Source organism: Eptatretus burgeri, chromosome 12 (genome assembly GCF_056783735.1).
Source record: "Eptatretus burgeri isolate ZD-2024b chromosome 12, Ebu_testis_v1, whole genome shotgun sequence".
Taxonomy (NCBI): Eukaryota; Metazoa; Chordata; class Myxini; order Myxiniformes; family Myxinidae; genus Eptatretus; species Eptatretus burgeri.
The window spans coordinates 96,869,286-96,889,847 of record NC_140972.1 but is presented as its reverse complement, the minus strand read 5'-3'; the positions used below and the strand labels follow the sequence as shown (position 1 = coordinate 96,889,847).

Genomic DNA, 20,562 nt, shown 5'->3' with positions numbered 1-20,562 from the left:
TCCTCTTTACTTTGAATTCTCTCTTTAATCTGAATTTCCTCTTTAGTTAGAATTTCCTCTTTTGGAAAGAATGAATTAAGATTTGGAAAAGAGCCCATGGAGCTTAGATTTGATGCGAGGTTGGCTAGTGGTGTTCCCATAAACTTGTAAGAATCAAGAAACCGAATACGAGTTATAGGTTTTGTGAATATCATTTTTGTAAATGAAATATACTTTTGACTTGTGTTTGTTATAGCACAAATATTCCCTGGTGTTTTTGAAAGTTCATTTATAAATAGATGTGTATCATAGTTGGCGCTGTTGTGAAGAAAGACTGGAATAAAAGAAGGTAATTTATAATTAAGATTACAACAGGAATGAGCGGGACCTCTATATTTACCAGTAAGATGACAATGATCCCTAACTTTAGACTCCTCAATTTCCTCCTCACAAATATGACAGATATTGTTCTTTCTAAATTCTAATTTTTCTTCTTTGGTTAATTTCATCGGTTCATTTGTTTCTTTCATTAATTTAGTTAGTCTTATACAATCCTTTTCTAATCGTTTTACAAACTTGTGAAGCATTTTTTCCACTATAATGTTCAAGTTTATTATACTTTTCTCCAACAGATGATTTGATATAATAACAGAAACCACAAGGAATATGTTTTTGATATTTATTTGTATATGGTTCTTTTGGATTAGGAGAAGCAGTATTTATCTTTTTAAGGATACATTCAAAATCAGCGTATATCACAAATGGGTGCATGATAGATTTATTATTATCTTCAAAAGAAATCTTTTCACCAGGTTTAGGCATTGTAATTACAGCTGATTTATGATTACTACAATATTTTGAATGTTGTTCTAATCGTTCTTTTGTATGAAATGAATTAAGACATCGCTTACAAGGATATATTTTGTTTGCTGTTCTGAATACCTGAGAAGAGATTAATCTTGATAAATTATTGATGTATGTGTAATGTGAATTCTTTCCAACACTAAAATATAAAAGATCAATGTGTGTTTCTTCATTTTTATAGTTGTTTGAAATTTTTAATATTTGAACTTTGTTTGTATCCGTTAATCCATATACATTAATAGAAAGATTATTCTTTTTCTCAAATTTAGGAATATCTGTTAGTGGCATTGGGAAATTAAAATCTTTAATGTCCAAGGTATTCTCATATTTCATATATTGTTTTACTCTTTCTGAATTACATTTTGGTGGATGTAAGTGAGCAAGAACAGACCAGAGAAAACATTTATTATCATTATTCTTAATATTAACAACTGCCTTCTTTCGTTTTATTTCTTTTGGTAATTCAATATAAGAAGAAGCTTTAAGAGGGTTTGATTTTAGAATGTGTATATCTAAAAAGATAATTTTTTAAACATTGAATCCACTTCCTACCACTGTATTATCAACATCCTCCTCTTGTCTTGATAGTTCTTCATAAACCCCACTATTCAAAAAATCTTGAAATGATGTTATAAAATGAAGATCTGTTCTCATATAAGGAGTTTGTTCTTCATCTTGTCTTTTCATATTCATTTTCACTCCCATATAAAACTTTAAAGTTTTCATTTCTTTTAATGTCTTTTTAATAAATTTTTCAACATCAGGTTTCACTATTTCAATTGATTCAACTATTGATGATGGACCGGGTTCTCCAAATTGAAAAATCCTTATTTTTATATGCCCTTTAAATGCCCCATCAGTGTTTTCAATATAATAGTCTCCCTTTACTTTAAACTCATTTTTCTTGTGTTTTTGTGATTGAAGATGTCTATTATAACTACTCTTCAAAACATCCTTTGAGCAGGTATCACAATGTTTTCTTTCCAACTCAAGAGGGGATATTTTGTGAAATAGATTAAATGTGTGTTTGTTGGTTCGGAGGTGTTTTCTATAATGTTTATATTCGTGATTACAAACATCGCAGTATGTTGTATTCACCATATTTATATAATAAAACTTTGCTTAAACTAAAATTTTCTTGATGAAAATCTCGTTTATTTTACCAGTGAATCTGTGCTTAAAACCATTTTATCCTCCAACTTTTTCACTTAATAAATACAATGTTTCAAGACACAAAAGACAAGTTTCAATCAATCTCTTCATTTGTTAAAGATGCTGAGAAATATGTCAAGGATGTAAAATTGAACAAAGATAAATATAACAACTATTGGATAAAAACAATTATGGTGGATATGATGAGTTCTTTAATTTACTTCAGTGGAAGGGCTTTTAGTATACCTGGAAGAACATCAATTACGGTATCTCTAACAAAAGTTTCTCCTCTCCTTCTGGCAATATATTCAAAACTAGAAAAAGCAATGAAACAAGAAAAGGTATCAAAAAATAAAAACCTTATGGATGAAGCTTAAGAAAGAAAAGATAAGACCATCTGTAATATGCAAGGAGAAATTTGTATTTTTTTTTCAACAACCCCAAAGATGTAAATCCTGATGAAATAAAGGATGTTAATATATCAGGTGAAATGACATTTCGTTCAATTGTTCATTTCGTTCAATTTAGAGGATCATTTTAAAATTGCCTTTAATATAAAAAATGTAGCAGTTGAATCTGTTAATGAAAAAATGTATATCGATATCGATGGTAATGTTTTTTCTACTAATCAAATGAGTCAATATTCAACTGAAGATTTTGAAGATTATGAGAGTGATTATGATACCGAGAGTTTGCATTCAAACGATAGTTATGACACCGAGAGTTTGTGTTCAAATGATAGTTATGAAAGTATAGATGATTCTGAAAGTATCGAAGATGATATCGAAGATGAATTTCAGTTTAAGTAAAGTTTTACTTTATAAAAATGAATAGTTTACTCGATTTTGAGCCTCTTGAAATCCATGATTCTCCATATGACAAATTTGAGAATTGTCCTGCGTGTGAAAGACGGGGATTAAACACAGAGTCAAAAGCCTATAAACAATGTATATTCTGTGATTATCTTCTAATTAATGATAATCAAAAATATAAAAAGGAAAATAATTCTTTTAGATTTCCACCAAAAATGAATTACTTTACAAGATTGATAAGAGAAATGAATGTAAAGTACGAGGGTGATAACACACCTTTCCTTACAAGGGAAGAAACTGAACGTATTAGAGAAATGTTCAAAGGATTGTTGTTATATATTATTCATGGATGTGATTTTCAGGGAAATATCAACACAAGATATTGCATAAATAAAATAATGGATTATCTTGAAATTAAACCTGAACTTAGGATAAAATATAGAATTTCGAAAAAAGCCAATAATAAATTAAATAACCTGTTTTCCAAATATATAAATGAATGATTTTTTACCCATTTGGGAAAATAAGATAAAATTTGACAACCATAAAAATCTCCCAAATTCATTAAGATGCCTCATAGTTGGTTCAAGTGGATGTGGAAAAACCTGCTTACTTTTAAAGATGCTCCTCACTCCCAACATTTTAGATTATGATAATTTTGGTCTTCAAAAAGAAGATATAATCGGTTTATTTAAACTTCAAAAAAACCTAAATGATTTTAACATTGAAGATATAATACAACTATTTTGTGATACACAGAGATGTAAAAAGAAATCAAAACCGATAACTTGTATTCTGAGTGATAATACGGATGATATACCGTCTCCCCAAGATTTGGATAAATCCTAAAAGAACCTCGTTATCTTTGATGATTGTGTTAATGAGAGAAACCAAACGGTAATGGACAGCTACTACACAAGAGGGAGACATTCTTCTTGTAATTGTATTTATCTTTGTCAATCGTACTTTCAACTTCCTCGTCGTTCCATCAGAAACAATGCTAATACTTTTATTTTATTCAAGTTAAATTCAATAGATATCAATAATTTTTGGAGAGATAATTGTTCTACATTATGTAGTAAAAAGGAATTTGGGGATTACATGAAACACACGACTGAAAAAAAAAATATATTGTTGTGAAACAAGATGAGATATTAAATGATATTTTTCAATAAATAAATGGATGCAAAAGAAAGAGCAAGAAGATTTAGGGAACATCAAGAGTTGGTTTCAAAAGTTGTAAAACAGCAGGACATAAAGAAGAAACGCAGACAGAAACTAACGGGCGAAGAAGCATTTGAAAGAAAACAAGAGAAATTTTTTAAACCACTTTTAAAAACTTCCCAAGAAAAAATGAAAGATGTTTCCACAGTTCCCACAGTAGAATATACTCCTACAAAACTTCAAATGTTAAAAGATTTTGATCAAATGACGGAGGAAGAATTAGAGCATTTAGGAGAATTAGAATATGATGATGAAGGTTTATTTCAACAACTGGAAGAGATTAATCGACCCCCTGATTATATTGTGAATGCTCTTCAAAACAATGAATATTCAGCGGATTCAAAAACCAAAGCAGGACTCATTCCAACAGAACAATCAGCAATATTTCATCTTGTTCAAGAAAAGGTATTGATATTTAATGATGAATTAAGGTTCTTGGGTTCTGCTCAACCCCCTGTTAAACTAACTCCGAGATTAATGTTTCTTCTCACAAAAGATGGAAGACAAGGTTCAACTGTGAGGGATGAATCAAAGTATATTGATAAACCATTGGATATGGAAAATAATGATGATAGAGTATATATTGATCTGCTGAACACTCTAAATTATAAGGTTATTCTTTCTGGTAAAAGTAGGAAGAATGAGAAGGAGAAACACATTATTCAGGCTTTAAGTATCCTTGGTTCAGGTGTTAGTTTTCTTCCAAATGACCCATCGCAATTAGTTAATAGACTGTTATTGTTGTTCGGCAGTAAGAAGGCTGGAAATAACAATTGTTTTAATGAAGCATCAGCCATTTTAGACCAGTTGATGAACATGAAAATAATTAATAAATATCAATATAAAGACATTTTATCTCATATTAAATAAGATGAGAAGCACAATCCTTAGTTTCAATTTCACAACAAGCGACCACACATCTTCATTCCCATACCCACTACAACTTTACACAACAAAAGAATATGAGGCATCTTTATTGTCCATGGAAACTTATAATACCTTATTTAATATAACCGAGAAAAATGACAAGTTTAGTTATAATCCGGGAAGTGGCTACAAAACGATAACAGTCTCACCCGGAGCATATGAGATTTCTCAAATATCTTCCGAAATTGCTCGTCTTATGAAAGAACAGGGTGATGAACCAAAAAATATTGTTATAAACATTCAAAAACATACTTCAAAATCAACGATTAAAGTTAAAAATAACTACAAGGTTGATTTCACAATTGATAATTCATTTAGAGAGTTATTGGGTTTCTCCTCAAAAAAGATTGAAACTAATGGGACGTTTTACAGTGATAATGTCATTCAAATATCCTCAGGAATAAATTCGGTGTTGATTCACTGTGATTTGATTGATGGTGCTTATAATGATGGAAAAAAAACAAATACAATATTTTCATTCAGCGCATACTCAACCCCAATTGGTTATAAATTCAATATGGAACCCAAAAATTTGGTTTATCAACCTGTGTCAGGAAAAACCATACACAGAGTAAATTTTAGGATAACCGACCAAGATAATCGTGTGATTTCTTTTAATGGAGAAGTTATATCCATCAGAATTCACCTACGTGAAGTTTTCCAATAAATAAATACGATGGTTATTGTGAGGAAACACGAGTTGGGAAAATATAAAATAATTACAGGGGATGGGATGTTCCTTTCCCCATACTACAAGGGTGAAGGTATGTATCTTGGTAGAGGATACTATAAACCTAAGAGACAAAGGGGTGTTGGACATCAATTTAGAGGAGATGGGATAATTGATACTCTCATGGGTATTGGTTCAACTATTCTTAAACATAAAGATCTAATTGGTTCAACTGCTTCTGCTGTGGGAAATGTAGCAGGTGCTCTAAAGAGTATAAAAGATGATCAGAAGGAATCTCATAAATTACAAGCAATAAAAGAAATTAAGAAAGGCAAAACTCAGTTGTCCCCCCAAGAACGACAGAAAATAATTCAAATACTTGGATCAGGGTTTCAAAAGTTTTAACATCTTTCTTTCCTAAATAAATACAAGTATGGAAGCAATTGATAGTATCTATGATTTGGATGATACTATTATTATCTCAAACTCCACTAAAAAAGAAGATTACTTCAAGGTAAATGCAATAACTGGAACAGACTGGAATACGAATGGTACAAAAAGTTTTGAAATAAATAATCAACAAACCGATTTGAATCTCTCCGAAAGTTTCTTGTTGTGTAAATTTAAATTCACTAAGGCTGGGAATAACACAAACGCTACACTTGTAAATGATTTCTTCTGGAAAATGTTTGATAGTGTGCGTTTGTATATTGGAACACAAGAAGTTGAAGCGGTTGATTATGTCTCTGCTGTATCTGAAATGATGAAATTTACACTCTATACATTCAGTGATAGAATGGGAAAGGGGTCTGTCGAAGGTTTTATTCCTGATATGTCAACGGGAACAAACACAGACCCTGGATATACTCAAAGGAAAGGAATGTATAATGATGATACAAAAGCAGAAAATAGTTTTACTGTGGCAGTTCCTCTTAAAGGTATATTTGGATTTTGTGATCATGATAAAGTTCTGTATGGTCTTAAAATTAGATTTCAACTACAAAGGAATGATAATGAAAATCGATTGCTTTTTGGTGTTGGTAATGCTTTTAGTGATCAGAATAAATTTGTAATTGAGGAGATGAGTTGGTATATCAGTGAATATACTCCTAATCTTAAAACAGAAGAGATGTTGAATCGAAGACTTAACTCAAAGAAACCACTCAGTGTATCATACCTCAAAAGAAGATGTCAACACGTTAAACTCAACCAAACTACTTACACGTGGAATTTGGGTGTTCTGGAAGGAAAGCCACGATATCTGTGGATCATTTTTAAAAAGCCAGATAGTGATACTGCGACTGATAAGAATAATGCATTGAGTGATAATGCTAAGGTGAAACAACTTCGCGTTTCTCTAGATGGAACATTTTATCCACGAGATAGATTGGAAATTAATTGGGAAAAAAATGATTTTGCTGAAGCATACAAGTCTTACCAAAAGGTGTGTGAAAGTAATGGAAATAAAGAACCTATTTTGGATATGACAGCATTTAAAAGTTTGTATACAATCTATGCGTTTGACCTGAGCGCTCAAAAGGAAACTATAAAGTCTAATCGAGTGGATACTTCCCTATACATTGAAAGAGGAGAGAGTGAAGAAGTTGATACATATTGTTTGCTTTTGGAAGAAACAGAATTGCAGATTAATGCAGATAATGGTGTGATGATTAGTCTCACATAATTTTTTGTTAAATAAATGAGTGGCAAAGTACCAACTGGGGTATATGTTAATCAAATCAATCTTCATAAACTATCATCTTGTGTTCAAAATCAAAAGCCTTGTACGATTAACGTTAATACAATTCAGAGAAAAGGAGCAGTAAGAATTGATGTTTTGCTCACAAGAGAACAGGTTAAAATCTTGAATGACACTGGCTCACTTAAAATTAAAATGACAAAACCAATGTTGAAAAAATATTCAATAAGACAGACGAGTGGAGGATTTCTCCCATTTCTAATTCCTTTATTTGCTGGTTTAAGTGCGGTTGGAGCATTGATGGGTGGTATTTCAACAGCGGTGAAAACTGCCAACGAAAGGAAGGCTCAACTCCAGGCTCAAAAAGAATTGGAAAGACATAACAAAGAGTTGGAGAAACAAATTAGTGTAAGTGGTGTAATTGTAGATTTTGCTGAAAAACTTGAAGGTCTGCCTGATAAAGCGAGATTGTTAGTTGGAGATATGCTTTCTTCTATAGCACAAGCAGGTGTAAAATTAACGAAAAGAGGTAATGGATTATATCTTTCTAATAAATAAATGAGCATTGATGAGTGGTTGAAAGAATTTGGAAAGAATACAACATCAAATTTGCAACTTGTCAAATATTGTAAGAAATTAAAAATTCATAATGTGGTTATTTGAATGAGAGATGAATCAACAAATGTGCCGAAACATACAAAGAATATTATTATGAACTTAGAAGATAATAATGGGAACGGTTCTCATTGGGTTTGTATTTTTAATAGTCAAGACAAATATTATTTTGATAGTTTTGGTCTTCCACCACCTGTTGAAGTCATAACATTCTTACAGAATGGTGTTTATCAAACATTTCAAGTCCAAGAATTAAATTCCAAGTGTTGTGGTCAATTATGTCTATATGTGTTATTTCAACTCAACAAAAATAAAAAATTTTATGATATTATTTTTAATCTAATATAAATGACTTATGTTGGTAAAGATGGTTCTATCTTTGGTGTATCTCAAGAACTGGATATTGATTTATCAAATCATTACACAAAGGCACAGGCTGAACGACATAAATATCATGTAACCAAAAATATTAACATGAAAAATGCTTATAAATTAAAAAATTATCCAAGCCCGACTGACGCGAATGACTTGGTGAGATTAAGCAATTTATCACAATATATATCCTTAAATAAAACGGCCGTGTATTCCAAAGATACAGAAGTGTTGATATTATCTCCAGGTCATACAGAATTCACAGTTCGAATTAAAATAATTTTTTTATAAAGAAGGGCGTATCGTTTGTATGAGAATAGAACAATGGGGGTATGATATGAATGATTTAGGGTATAATTGGTCATTTAAAATTAACCTCGAAGACCTGGAACAATTAAATCAGTCTCGTAAGGAAGAATATTATCCACTTGGTATCGAGAATGAGTTTTGTGGGGCCACGATTAGTAAACAACAAATAAAAGAATTTAATAAGGGCAAATATAATAATGGTTTTGCCCTTGTTTATCTCATGAAAACAAAAAAAAAACAGGATTATATATAATAAGTAAGGAAATACAAAATGATTTAACTATGGGAAGATGGGGAGGTGTTTCGTGCCATAATATTATTCTAACATATATTTCTAATACATAAATGACAGCAAGAAGGCTTCAAGAAAATTATCATTTCTGTGTCCAAGCATACCTTCAAGAAAAGGGTATTCGGTATTTTAATAAATATGTTCTACAACATAAGAATGAGGTATTTTCAATAAAAGATTGGCATTATGCTGATGTTGATAAACCGACAACTTTAGATTTAATTAGAATGTTAAATAATGAAAAAATTATAAAGTTAAGAAAAGGTAAGGCTCTTTTAGAAATTCAAAAGAAATTTTATTAGTTTCCTGTTGTAAAAAAAAATATTTTGGATACAGGAATAAAAGAAATCCTGATGAATATATGTATGATATTCTATGGGGTGTAAGCGATTCAAGGATAAGGGATGAGGAAGGAGTTGAAGAAGAGAGGGAAGAGGAGGAAAAGGAGAAGAGGGAGAAGAAAGAGAAGGAGGAAAAAGAGAAGAGAGAGAGGAGGAGAGGGAGAAGAGAGAGAAGAGAGAGAGGGAGGAGAGGGAGAAGAAAGAGAAGAAAGAGGAGGAAAAAGAGAAGAGAGAGAAGGAGGAGAGGGAGAAGAGAGAGAAGGAGAGGGAGGAAAGAGTGAGACAAAATAAATATCAAAATATGGAAACCAGTGAGATTAAAAAAAGATTAGGGGTATTACAGAAAATAACTCAACCTACCGAGGAGGAAAACAAAGAATTGACAAGTCTATTTGCAATACTTTCGACAAGACTATTGACATCGACAAGATATGGATTTTAATTCAAGTTTTTCATTTTTTTTTTTTCTTAAATAAATGGAGGAGAGAGTGAAGGCATTTCTAAGGATTCTTTATGTTTTAAAAATTAAGATTCAAATGTGCATGTTGGAAACTAAAAAGGTTTTTGCACGCTGCAGGAATTTTTCTCATAAATAAATGAGTTATTGTCTCAAATGTAAAAAGAAAACTAATACTAAAAATATTTCATATATTAAAAGTAAAAATAACAGGGTTATACAAAAAGGTATATGTTCGGTGTGTGGTTCAAAAAAAAATCAATTTATCTCCCAACACAAACTCGGAGGAGATATACAAAAGTTTTTATCAGGAAGTAAATTTACAACTACTGGAATACCAGGGGAATTACATCTTCCAGGGTATTCTTTCTGTGGTCCAGGCACAAACTTGGATAAAAGATTAGATGAGGCAGACAATCCTAAATCCTGGAGTAAGCCTATCAATAGAGTTGATGAAGTGTGCATGAGACACGATATTGATTATGGGAATACCACAACGTTGGAAGAAAAGCATGAAGCCGATAGAGAAATGTTGTATAATTTGTCTCTGATACAAAATCCAACCTTGAGAGAAAAAGTTGATCGGTTCATTGTGAAGAAGATGATCAGTGCTAAATTGAAACTTGGACTTGGAAATTCAAAAAACTTGTAAGCTCTTATGATGTCATTAAGATTGAAGAGCAATTCGCTGATGAATTACATAAACCAATATTCACAAAGTTTCAGAGAAGGAAAGTTTATTCCAAGGAAGTAGATTATATCTGGTCTGCTGATTTGATTGAACTCAATAATGATAAGGGGTACAAGTATGCTTTAACCGTTATTGATTTGAGGAGTAGATATGCGTGGGTTGTACCATTAAAAAACAAAACAGGTAATACTCTTATGTTAGCCTTCCAACAGATATTTAATAAAAGTAAGAGAAAACCTAAAAAATTGTGGACTGATGAGGGTAGAGAGTTTTATAACAAGACATTTATGAATTTTCTAAAAAATAACAGTATTACATTATACAGTACCTTTAATGAAGGGAAGGCAGTTGTTGTTGAACGTTTTAATCGTACCTTAAAAGAGAGACTATATAAAAATTCACACAACTCGGTTCACAACAATGGTCATCTTTTATTCAGGATATTGTGGATAAGTATAATGACACGATTCACACGTCAACAAATATGAAACCATCAGAAACATTTACAAAATTAAAATATGAAAAAGAGATTAATGTCAGAAAACCTAAGTTCAAAGTTGGTGATATCGTAAGAATATATAGGTGGAAATCTCATTTTGAAAAGGGTTTTACTAAACGATGGACGAAAGAACTTTTTAAAATTGTTGATGTAATAGATACGGTTCCTTGGACTTATAAGATATATGATTTGGAAGGGGAAGAGATTTTAGGTTCATTTTATTCACAGGAATTACAAAAGACAAAACTAAGCAGATAATACCCATGGGAGCAATGGGTTGTCCCTTCACTCCCTCCTACTATACACCTTTGTGGACACTAGAGGGCCAAGTCCGAGGTGTATTACAGTATATAATGTGTGTCAAGGGGGGACGTTCTTAGATCTGTGAACCCCAAACACAGAATCCTCAACTGAATAGTCAAGGCTTAACGTGTGTGTGTGTGTGTGTGTGTGTGTGTGTGTGTGTGTGTGTGTGTGTGTGTGTAATGGGAGCAATGGGTTGGCGCTTCACTCCCTCCTACTATACACCATTGTGGACACTCGAGGGCCAAGTCCGAGGTGTATAACAGTATATAATGTGTGTGCAATGGGAGCAATGGGTTGGCGCTTCACTCCCTCTTACTATACACCATTGTGGACACTCGAGGGCCAAGTCCGAGGTGTATAACAGTATATAATGTGTGTGCAATGGGAGCAATGGGTTGGCGCTTCACTCCCTCCTACTATACACCATTGTGGATACTCGAGGGCCAAGTCTGAGGTGTATAACAGTATATAATGTGTGTCAAGGGGTGGACGTTCTTAGATCTGTGAACCCCAAACACAGAATCCTCAACTGAATAGTCAAGGCTTAACTTTGTTTGTTGGTGTGTGTGTGTGTGTGTGTGTGTGTGTGTGTGTGTGTGTGTGTGTGTGTGTGTGTGTGTGTGTGTGTGTGTGTGTGTGTGTGTGTGTGTGTGTCCCAACCCTCACATTCAAAATCTCAACCCCAACCCTCACATTCAAAATCTCAACCCCAACTCAATCCTCGCCCAACACAATGTCTTTTTAAAAATGAGATTTCCACCTTTATATATATATTTTTGACGTTTTTTTTTTTTTTTTCTTCTTCCAATTCTGTCTTTTAAGGCTTTCAGGTTTGATGACGTAGAAAGGGGGAGTAAGCCTGCACTTTCTTCCCAGAACGAACAATGTATATTTTTTGTTTTTTTCTCTTCTTCCAATTCTGTCTTTTAAAGCTTTCAGGTTTGATGACGTATAAAGGGGGAGTAAGCCTGCACTTTCTTCCCAGAACTTTCTTGATCTTGCTCCCATCAAGCACCATCCGACAAAGAACTACATCGATAGGTTTAGATCCCAAAGAGTGATAGCAACTCCAAAAGTCTCCAAAATATAAATAAATAAAATAATAATAATAATAATAATAATAATAAATAAATAAATAAATAAATAAAAGTCTCCAAAAAAGTTTCAAGTGCCCAACATAAACCCAACTTTCCAAGTCTTCAAGGTATAACCACATTCCCGTTGAGTTTCCAAGATATGTATCACATTGTGAGTTATCAATCCAGAACCCACATTTCAAGTATTCAAAGTAAAACCAACTTACAAAAAGTCTCTTAAGGATAACTCATTTACTGATTTTTTCAAAATTTGTGAGTCTCCAAGGTAGGCCCCATATTTAGAACCATCTTGGCAGAACCCTTTTCCTGAGTCTCCAAGGTAGTTATTTCAACCATCAAGGCAGAACTCATTTACTGATTTTTTCAAAATTTGTGAGTCTCCAAGGTAGGCCCCATATTTAGAATCATCTTGGCAGAACCCTTTTCCTGAGTCTCCAAGGTAGTTATTTAAACCATCAAGGCAGAACTCATTTACTGATTTTTTCAAAATTTGTGAGTCTCCAAGGTAAAACTTGTATTCTGGCTCATCAAGGTATAACTTGTTCAGTGGGTATTGTCTTGATAACTCACAATGAGTACTATTGCTGTAAAACTCTTTTTCAGGATTTTGCTGGTCTCCAAGGTATAACTCTTTGGTTGGGTCATCAAGGACGAACTCGTTCTGTAGGTCTTGGTCGCTCATAAGGTCTTCAACCAAGCCAACAATTTCCCCCCAAGTTGTAGCAAAAGCAGTATTTTCATTTCGTATTTCAGACACAATTTCCTGTGAGAGAAAATAATAATGTATTAATTAAGTTATTTAATTATTAAACGAGTCGATGTTTAAAAGGAACTAAAAATAGGAAAATAAAAATCTTACCTCAACAGATAAGAGGTTTGAATCCAGTTCATCAACTTGATGGTTTAGTTCCATACAAGTCAGAGAGTTCCAAGGAACCCCAAAGTCATCCCACTCAAGGTCTTGGTCGCTCATAAGGTCTTCAACCAAGCCAACAATTTCGCCCCAAATTGTAGCAAAAGCAGTATTTTCATTTCGTATTTCAGACACAATTTCCTGTGAGAGAAAATAATAATGTATTAATTAAGTTATTTAATTATTAAATGAGTATGCTTCAATCAAAGTTTGAAAATAGGAAAATAAAAATCTTACCTCAACAGATAAGAGGTTTGAATCCAGTTCATCAACTTGAAGGTTTAGTTCCATACAAGTCTGAAAGTTCCAGGCAAGCACACAGCACACCATTGCCAGCAAAAAAAAAATGTTTAAAATGGAGTCTGGGCTTGAAGCTTTTGTAGGGAAAGACTATTGGGTGTGGTTTCCTGTGGAAATTCCCTGGGCAAGCTCACGCAGGCCTTCTTTGGGCAATTTTTCAAAACCATAACATGCTGGAATTTTCTTGTGATTTCTTTGTGAGTCAGAGATGAACTGGAAATGATGTAAGAGTAGGTGGGGCTTAGCAAAAGTAGGCGGGGCTTAGGAAAAGTGGGCGTGGCTTAGAAAAAACCTCATGGAAAGTGGGCGGGGCTTAGCAAAAGTGGGTGGGGTTTAAAGTGGGCGGGGTTTATAAAAATCCACAGAAAGTGGGCGGGGCTTAGAGGAAAGTGGGCGTGGCTTATGGAACACCTCGTGAAAAGTGGGCGGGGCTTAAAGAAAAGTGGGCAGGGCTTTAAAAAATTCCATTTGAGAGTGGGCAGGGCTTATGAAAAGTGGGCGGGGCTTAACAAAAATAATCTGTGGCTCAGGAGGTGGTCAGATGAGATCATTAAGAGAAGCTTATCATTTCGTAATGGCACAAAAGGGGTATCTTAAAAAATATAAAGATTCAAATGTTTTGTTTTTCAATATTTTAGATGGGGATTATTGTGCAAAGAAATTAAAACTATTGAAGGAATTTGAGAATGAACAAATGTTTATAGGTTCAATGAGTGAGCTAAACAATATGCATCGGTTATTTGATAAAGAGTGTCCCGGGGCTTAGACGTTTCAGATATTTCTTTAGAATCACCTTTAACAAATCTTTATCTTGTTGTATGGGTTATTTGAATAGAGAGCCCCTCGGTTAAAAGGGGAGACAAATAAATATACCTTGGGCTAAAAAGGGGATTTATTTTTTTAGGGGAAAAAAAAGAAAAATTTCATGGCTGAAAATCCCCCATTCATTTACATGGGGAAAAGTGAGCCAGAACCAGTATTCTTTCCCTACTAACATACATGTATTATGTCAACGAAAATGAGTCAAACATACATGTATTGTGTCAATGAAAATGAGTCAAACATACATGTATTGTGTCAATGAAAATGAGTCAAACATACATGTATTGTGTAAATGAAAATGAGTCAAACATACATGTATTGTGTAAATGAAAATGAGTCAAACATACATGTATTGTGTAAATGAAAATGAGTCAAACATACATGTATTGTGTAAATGAAAATGAGTCAAACATACATGTATTGTGTAAATGAAAATAAGTTGAACATACATGTATTGTGTCAATGAAATTGAGTAGAACATACATGTATTGTGTCAATGAAAATAAGCAGAAGATACATGTATTGTCATTTGCGTAAATGAAAATGAGTAGAACATACATGTATTGTGTAAATGAAAATGAGTCAAACATACATGTATTGTGCAAATGAAAATGAGTCAAACATAAATGTATTGTGTCAATGAAAATGAGCGGAACATACATGTATTGTCATTTGTGTAAATGAAAATGAGTCAAACATACATATATTGTGGAAATGAAAATGAGTCAAACATACATGTATTGTGTCAATGAAAATGAGTAGAACATACATGTATTGTGGAAATGAAAATGAGTAGAACATACATCTATTGTGTAAATGAAAATGAGTAGAACATACATGTATTGTGAAAATGAAAATGATTCAAACATACGTGTATTGTGTCAATGAAAATGAGTCGAACATTCATGTATTGTGTGAATGAAAATGAATCAAACATACATGTATTGTGTCAAGGAAAATGAGTCAAACATAAATGTATGTGGAAGTCAAGTGGAACATACATCATCTATAGTGACCTTTCCTGGGAAAGTCACATTTCCAACCTCGCCTCAAAAGCCAGTCGCCGACTGGGAATCCTCCGTCGTGCTAAGTCCTTCCTCGGGCCTCTTGAGCTCCTGACCACTTACAAAGCTTTTGTCCGTAGCCTGATGGAGTACTGCTCTCCCCTCTGGGCTGGTGCTCCTGCCTCCCACCTTTCTCGCTTCACGCTGTCGAAACCAGGGCATTTAAGATCATCGGCATCTCCCGCAATGAAGCTGAGTCTTTGGGCCTCTCACTCAATCACCGCAGGTTGGTCGGTGGTCTTTCTGTCTTCTACCGACTCCTCTCCAGCCTTGCCCCCCCTGCTCTCTCTGCGATTTGTCCCCACCACATTTCCACAGGGCGCTCAAGGTCCGCCAACAACCCCCTTCTGGTAAAACTACCAAAATCACGAATCACTGCTCATCTTCACTCTTTCATTCCTCTTTTTTCCCGCCTTTGGAATAAACTTCCTCACTCTATTCTTTCCCATTCTTCCCTCCAGGCTTTCAAAACAGCTGTTCACCACCACCTCTTATCTTCCCCCATCCAAATCCTCGATCTTTTCTACCCCCGATAATCCACCCAAGCCCACTTCCTTCATTTCTCCTGCTTTCCTTCCTGAAAGTCCCTGAAATGTCCATCTTCTCTTCGCCATGTTCCCCGTCCCATCCCCATCCCTCTCCCTTCCACAGTTCACCTAATGTGTCTGTTCCCCACTGTTTTGTCCCTTCCACTCCCGCCCCTCTTATCTCATGCCTCCTTGCTGTGAGTTGTGTGTTAGCTCTCATACGAGCCTCGACCAAGGTATACAAAAAAATAAAAAATAAGAATCAAAATGATTAGAACATACATGTATTGTGTAAATGAAAATGAGTAGAACATACATGTATTGTGTAAATGAAAATGAGACAAACATACATGTATTGTGTAAATGAAAATGAGACAAACATACATGTATTGTGTAAATGAAAATGAGTAGAACATACATATATTGTGTCAATGAAAATGAGTAGAACATACATGTATTGTGCCAATGAAAATGAATAGAATATACATGTATTGTGGAAATGAAAATGAGTCAAACATACATGTATTGTGTAAATGAAAATGAGTAGAACATACATGTATTGTGTCAATGAAAATGAGTAGAACATACTTGCATTGTGTAAATGAAAATGAGTCAAACATACATATATTGTGTAAATGAAAATGAGTAGAACATACTTGCATTGTGTAAATGAAAATGAGTCAAACATACATGTATTGTGGAAATGAAAATGAGTAGAACATACATGTATTGTGTTAATGAAAAGGAGTAGAACATTCATGTATTGTGTCAATGAAAACGAGTAGAACATACATGTATTGTTTCAATGAAAATGATTCAAACATACATGTCTTGTGCAAATAAAAATGAGTAGAACATACATCTATTGTGTAAATGAAAATGAGTAGAACATACCTGAATTGTGTCAATGAAAATGAGTAGAACATACATGTATTGTGTCAATGAAAATGAGTTGAACATACTTGTATTGTGTAAATGAAAATGAGACAAACATACATATGTTGTGTCAATGAAAATGAGTCAAACATACATGTATTGTGTCAATGAAAATGAGGCGAACATACATGTATTGTGTCAATGAAAATGAGTAGAACATACATGTATTGTGTAAATGAAAATGAGTCAAGCATAGATGTATTGTGTAAATGAAAATGAGACAAACATATATGTATTGTGCAAATGAAAATGAGTCAAACATACATGTATTGTGTCAATGAAAATGATTCAAACATACATGTATTGTGGAAATGAAAATGAGTGGAACATACATGTATTGTGTAAATGAAAATGAGTCAAACATACATGTATTGTGGAAATGAAAATGAGTCAAACATGAATGTATTGTGTAAATGAAAATGAGTAGAACATACATGTATTGTGTCAATGAAAATGAGTAGAACATACTTGCATTGTGTAAATGAAAATGAGTCAAACATACATATATTGTGTAAATGAAAACGAGTTGAACATTAATGTATTGTGTAAATGAAAAAGAGTAGAACATACATGTATTGTGTCAACGAAAATGAGTAGAACATACCTGTATGTGTCAATGAAAATGAGTAGAACATACATGTATTGTGCCAATGAAAATGAATAGAATATACATGTATTGTGTCAATGAAAATGAGTAGAACATACTTGCATTGTTTAAATGAAAATGAGTCAAACATACATATATTGTGTAAATGAAAACGAGTAGAACATACATGTATTGTGCCAATGAAAATGAATAGAATATACTTGCATTGTGTAAATGAAAATGAGTCAAACATACATATATTGTGTAAATGAAAACGAGTAGAACATACATGTATTGTGCCAATGAAAATGAATAGAATATACATGTATTGTGTCAATGAAAATGAGTAGAACATACTTGCATTGTGTAAATGAAAATGAGTCAAACATACATATATTGTGTAAATGAAAATGAGTAGAACATACATGTATTGTGTCAACGAAAATGAGTAGAACATACATGTATTGTGTAAATGAAAATGGGTAGAACATGCATGTATTGTGTAAATGAAAACGAGACAAACATACATGTATTGTGTAAATGAAAATGAGTAGAACATACATGTATTGTGCAAATGAAAATGATTCAAACATACGTGTATTGTGTCAATGAAAATGAGTAGAACATACATGTATTGTGACAAAGAAAATGAGTCAAACATACATGTATTGTGTAAATGAAAATGATTAGAACATACATGTATTGTGTAAATGAAAACGAGTATAACATACATATATTGTGTAAATGAAAATGAGTCAAACATATATGTATTGTGTAAATGAAAACGAGTTGAACATAAATGTATTGTGTAAATGAAAAAGAGTAGAACATACATGTATTGTTTCAATGAAAATGAGGAGAACATACATGTATTGTGTTAATGAAAAGGAGTAGAACATTCATGTATTGTGTCAATGAAAACGAGTAGAACATAAATGTATTGTGTAAATGAAAAAGAGTCAAACATACATATATTTAGTAAATGAAAATGATTCAAACATACATGTATTGTGTCAATGAAAAAGAGTCAAACATACATATATTGTGTAAATGAAAATGAGTAGAACATTCATGTATTGTGTCAATGAAAATGATTCAAACATACATGTCTTGTGTAAATGAAAATGATTCAAACATACATGTATTGTGTCAATGAAAATGAGTAGAACATTCATGTATTGTGTAAATGAAAATGAGGTATAACATACATGTCTTGTGTAAATGAAAACGAGTAGAACATACATGTATTGTGTCAATGAAAATGAGTAGAACATACCTGTATTGTGTCAATGAAAATGAGTCAAACATACACGTATTGTGTAAATGAAAATGAGTCAAACATAAATGTATTTTGGAAAGGAAAATCAGTTGAACATACATGTATTGTGTCAATGAAAATGAGTAGAACATACATGTATTGTCATTTGTGGAAATGAAAATGAGAACATACATGTATTGTGTAAATGAAAATGATTCAAACATACATATATTGTGTTAATGAAAATGAGTAGAACATACATGTATTGTGTCAATGAAAATGAGTAGAACATACATGTATTGTGTCAATGAAAATGAGTAGAACATACATATATTGTGTAAATGAAAATGAGTAGAACATTCATCTATTGTGTGAATGAAAACGAGTCGAACGTTCTTATGAAAGTTCAACATTCCTGCTTGAAGGTGGTGATTGAAACAAAACAAACGGCTGGATGACATCACGTCACCTTCACCCGTCCTCTCTTTCGCCCATCTCCGTAACATCCCCAGGATAAGCAGGTTTGGCTTATTTATTTCTCTTCACAAGCTGGAAGTTCCTGATCTCCGGCTCAATCCTGAAGTTTATTTTAGGATTTACATGAGGACAATCATAGTCGGTGGTGGCATGGTTGGAGCGACCGCTGCGGGTCTTGAAGATCTGATTTTCAAACCCCGGCTGAGTCTTACCAAAGACATTCTGGTTCCTTGCTCGACATTCAGCATTTAAAAGGTCAAGAGCACGGACAATCCTCATTGCTTGACATGTATGGGGAGGTGGATGGAGATTCCTCCATGGGAGATGCCCCCACTGAGAGCTTGAGAAAGGCGGTGCCAGTGTTGTGACGTCGCTGGTGCCCAGAGGAGCCCGTAAGCTCCCCAAAGCTCAGTAATGGCTGTGTGTGTGTGTGTGTGTGTGTGTGTGTGTGTGTGTGTGTGTGTGTGTGTGTGTGTGTGTGTGTGTGTGTGTGTGTGTGTGTGTGTGTGTGTGTGTGTGTGTGTAGCAGCTCCACTTGGGGTCTTCGATCATGTTTAAAAAAAAAAAAACATCTCATGGAGTTGGTCTAATTTGAAGTACAGTGGTCAAAGTCGTTATGGGATTTTATTTATAATTTATTTGAATCTCGTGTTGAGACGTTCTCAGGATTTGTTTGACACTTTCATTTGTCTCGTTCACCTCCCACCTCTGTTACCCATCTTGGCCACCCAGGTTAATTTGAGGACACCTCTCTTTACCCTGTCAAATCTACTTGTGATCGATCAATCGATTGATTAAACCTATTCCCGCCATTGCAGCCTTACACAAACTGAACATCAAATGAACAACGAAACAATTGATCGATTTGACTTCCATTCAACTTTGAACATATTCCACGTGTACCTGTGATGTACCTGTGATGTACCTGTGATGTACCTGTGCCCAAGATGATTAACACGATTGAAACTCTGCTTCTGCGCTTCAGAATGAATGAAAGAGCCAGAGGTAACCCGCCATCGATGGGTACCGTCCCTGTGAGCAGGATGTTCATGATCACCACCGCATCCATGATGTGAAATTCCATCTTCATCACATTATTTCTTTCTGTTGCTTTGCAAATGACTCACTTGTTTAATTTGTTATATTTATATTCACTCAATCATCACCGAGTTTAGCTCTATTTATAACTGCGGCATTACAAAGTCGTGTGACCATTTTAATACACGACCCCTTGGGGGATGGGCAGTTTTGCGGCGCCGGAATCGTGGCCACGCCTCCTCTCCATTTAATTCTCCGCTCCTTTGAGGGCGTGGCCACGATCCCTCTCCATTTAAATCTCCGCCCCTAGTGGGCGTGGCCAGACCTCTCCATTT

The 20,562-nt window shown here is 33.8% G+C and overlaps 1 long non-coding RNA gene across 1 annotated transcript; it reads right to left on the bottom strand.

The window, feature by feature from the left end:
• Positions 1–13,263: 13,263 nt before the first annotated feature.
• On the bottom strand, positions 13,264–20,517 carry LOC147016201 (uncharacterized). Its single transcript, XR_015050058.1, has 3 exons — positions 20,126–20,517; positions 13,457–13,516; positions 13,264–13,360 (listed from the first exon to the last, which is right to left on the bottom strand). It is a non-coding gene; the product is annotated as an uncharacterized LOC147016201 (long non-coding RNA).
• Between the last annotated feature and the right edge of the window lie 45 nt (positions 20,518–20,562).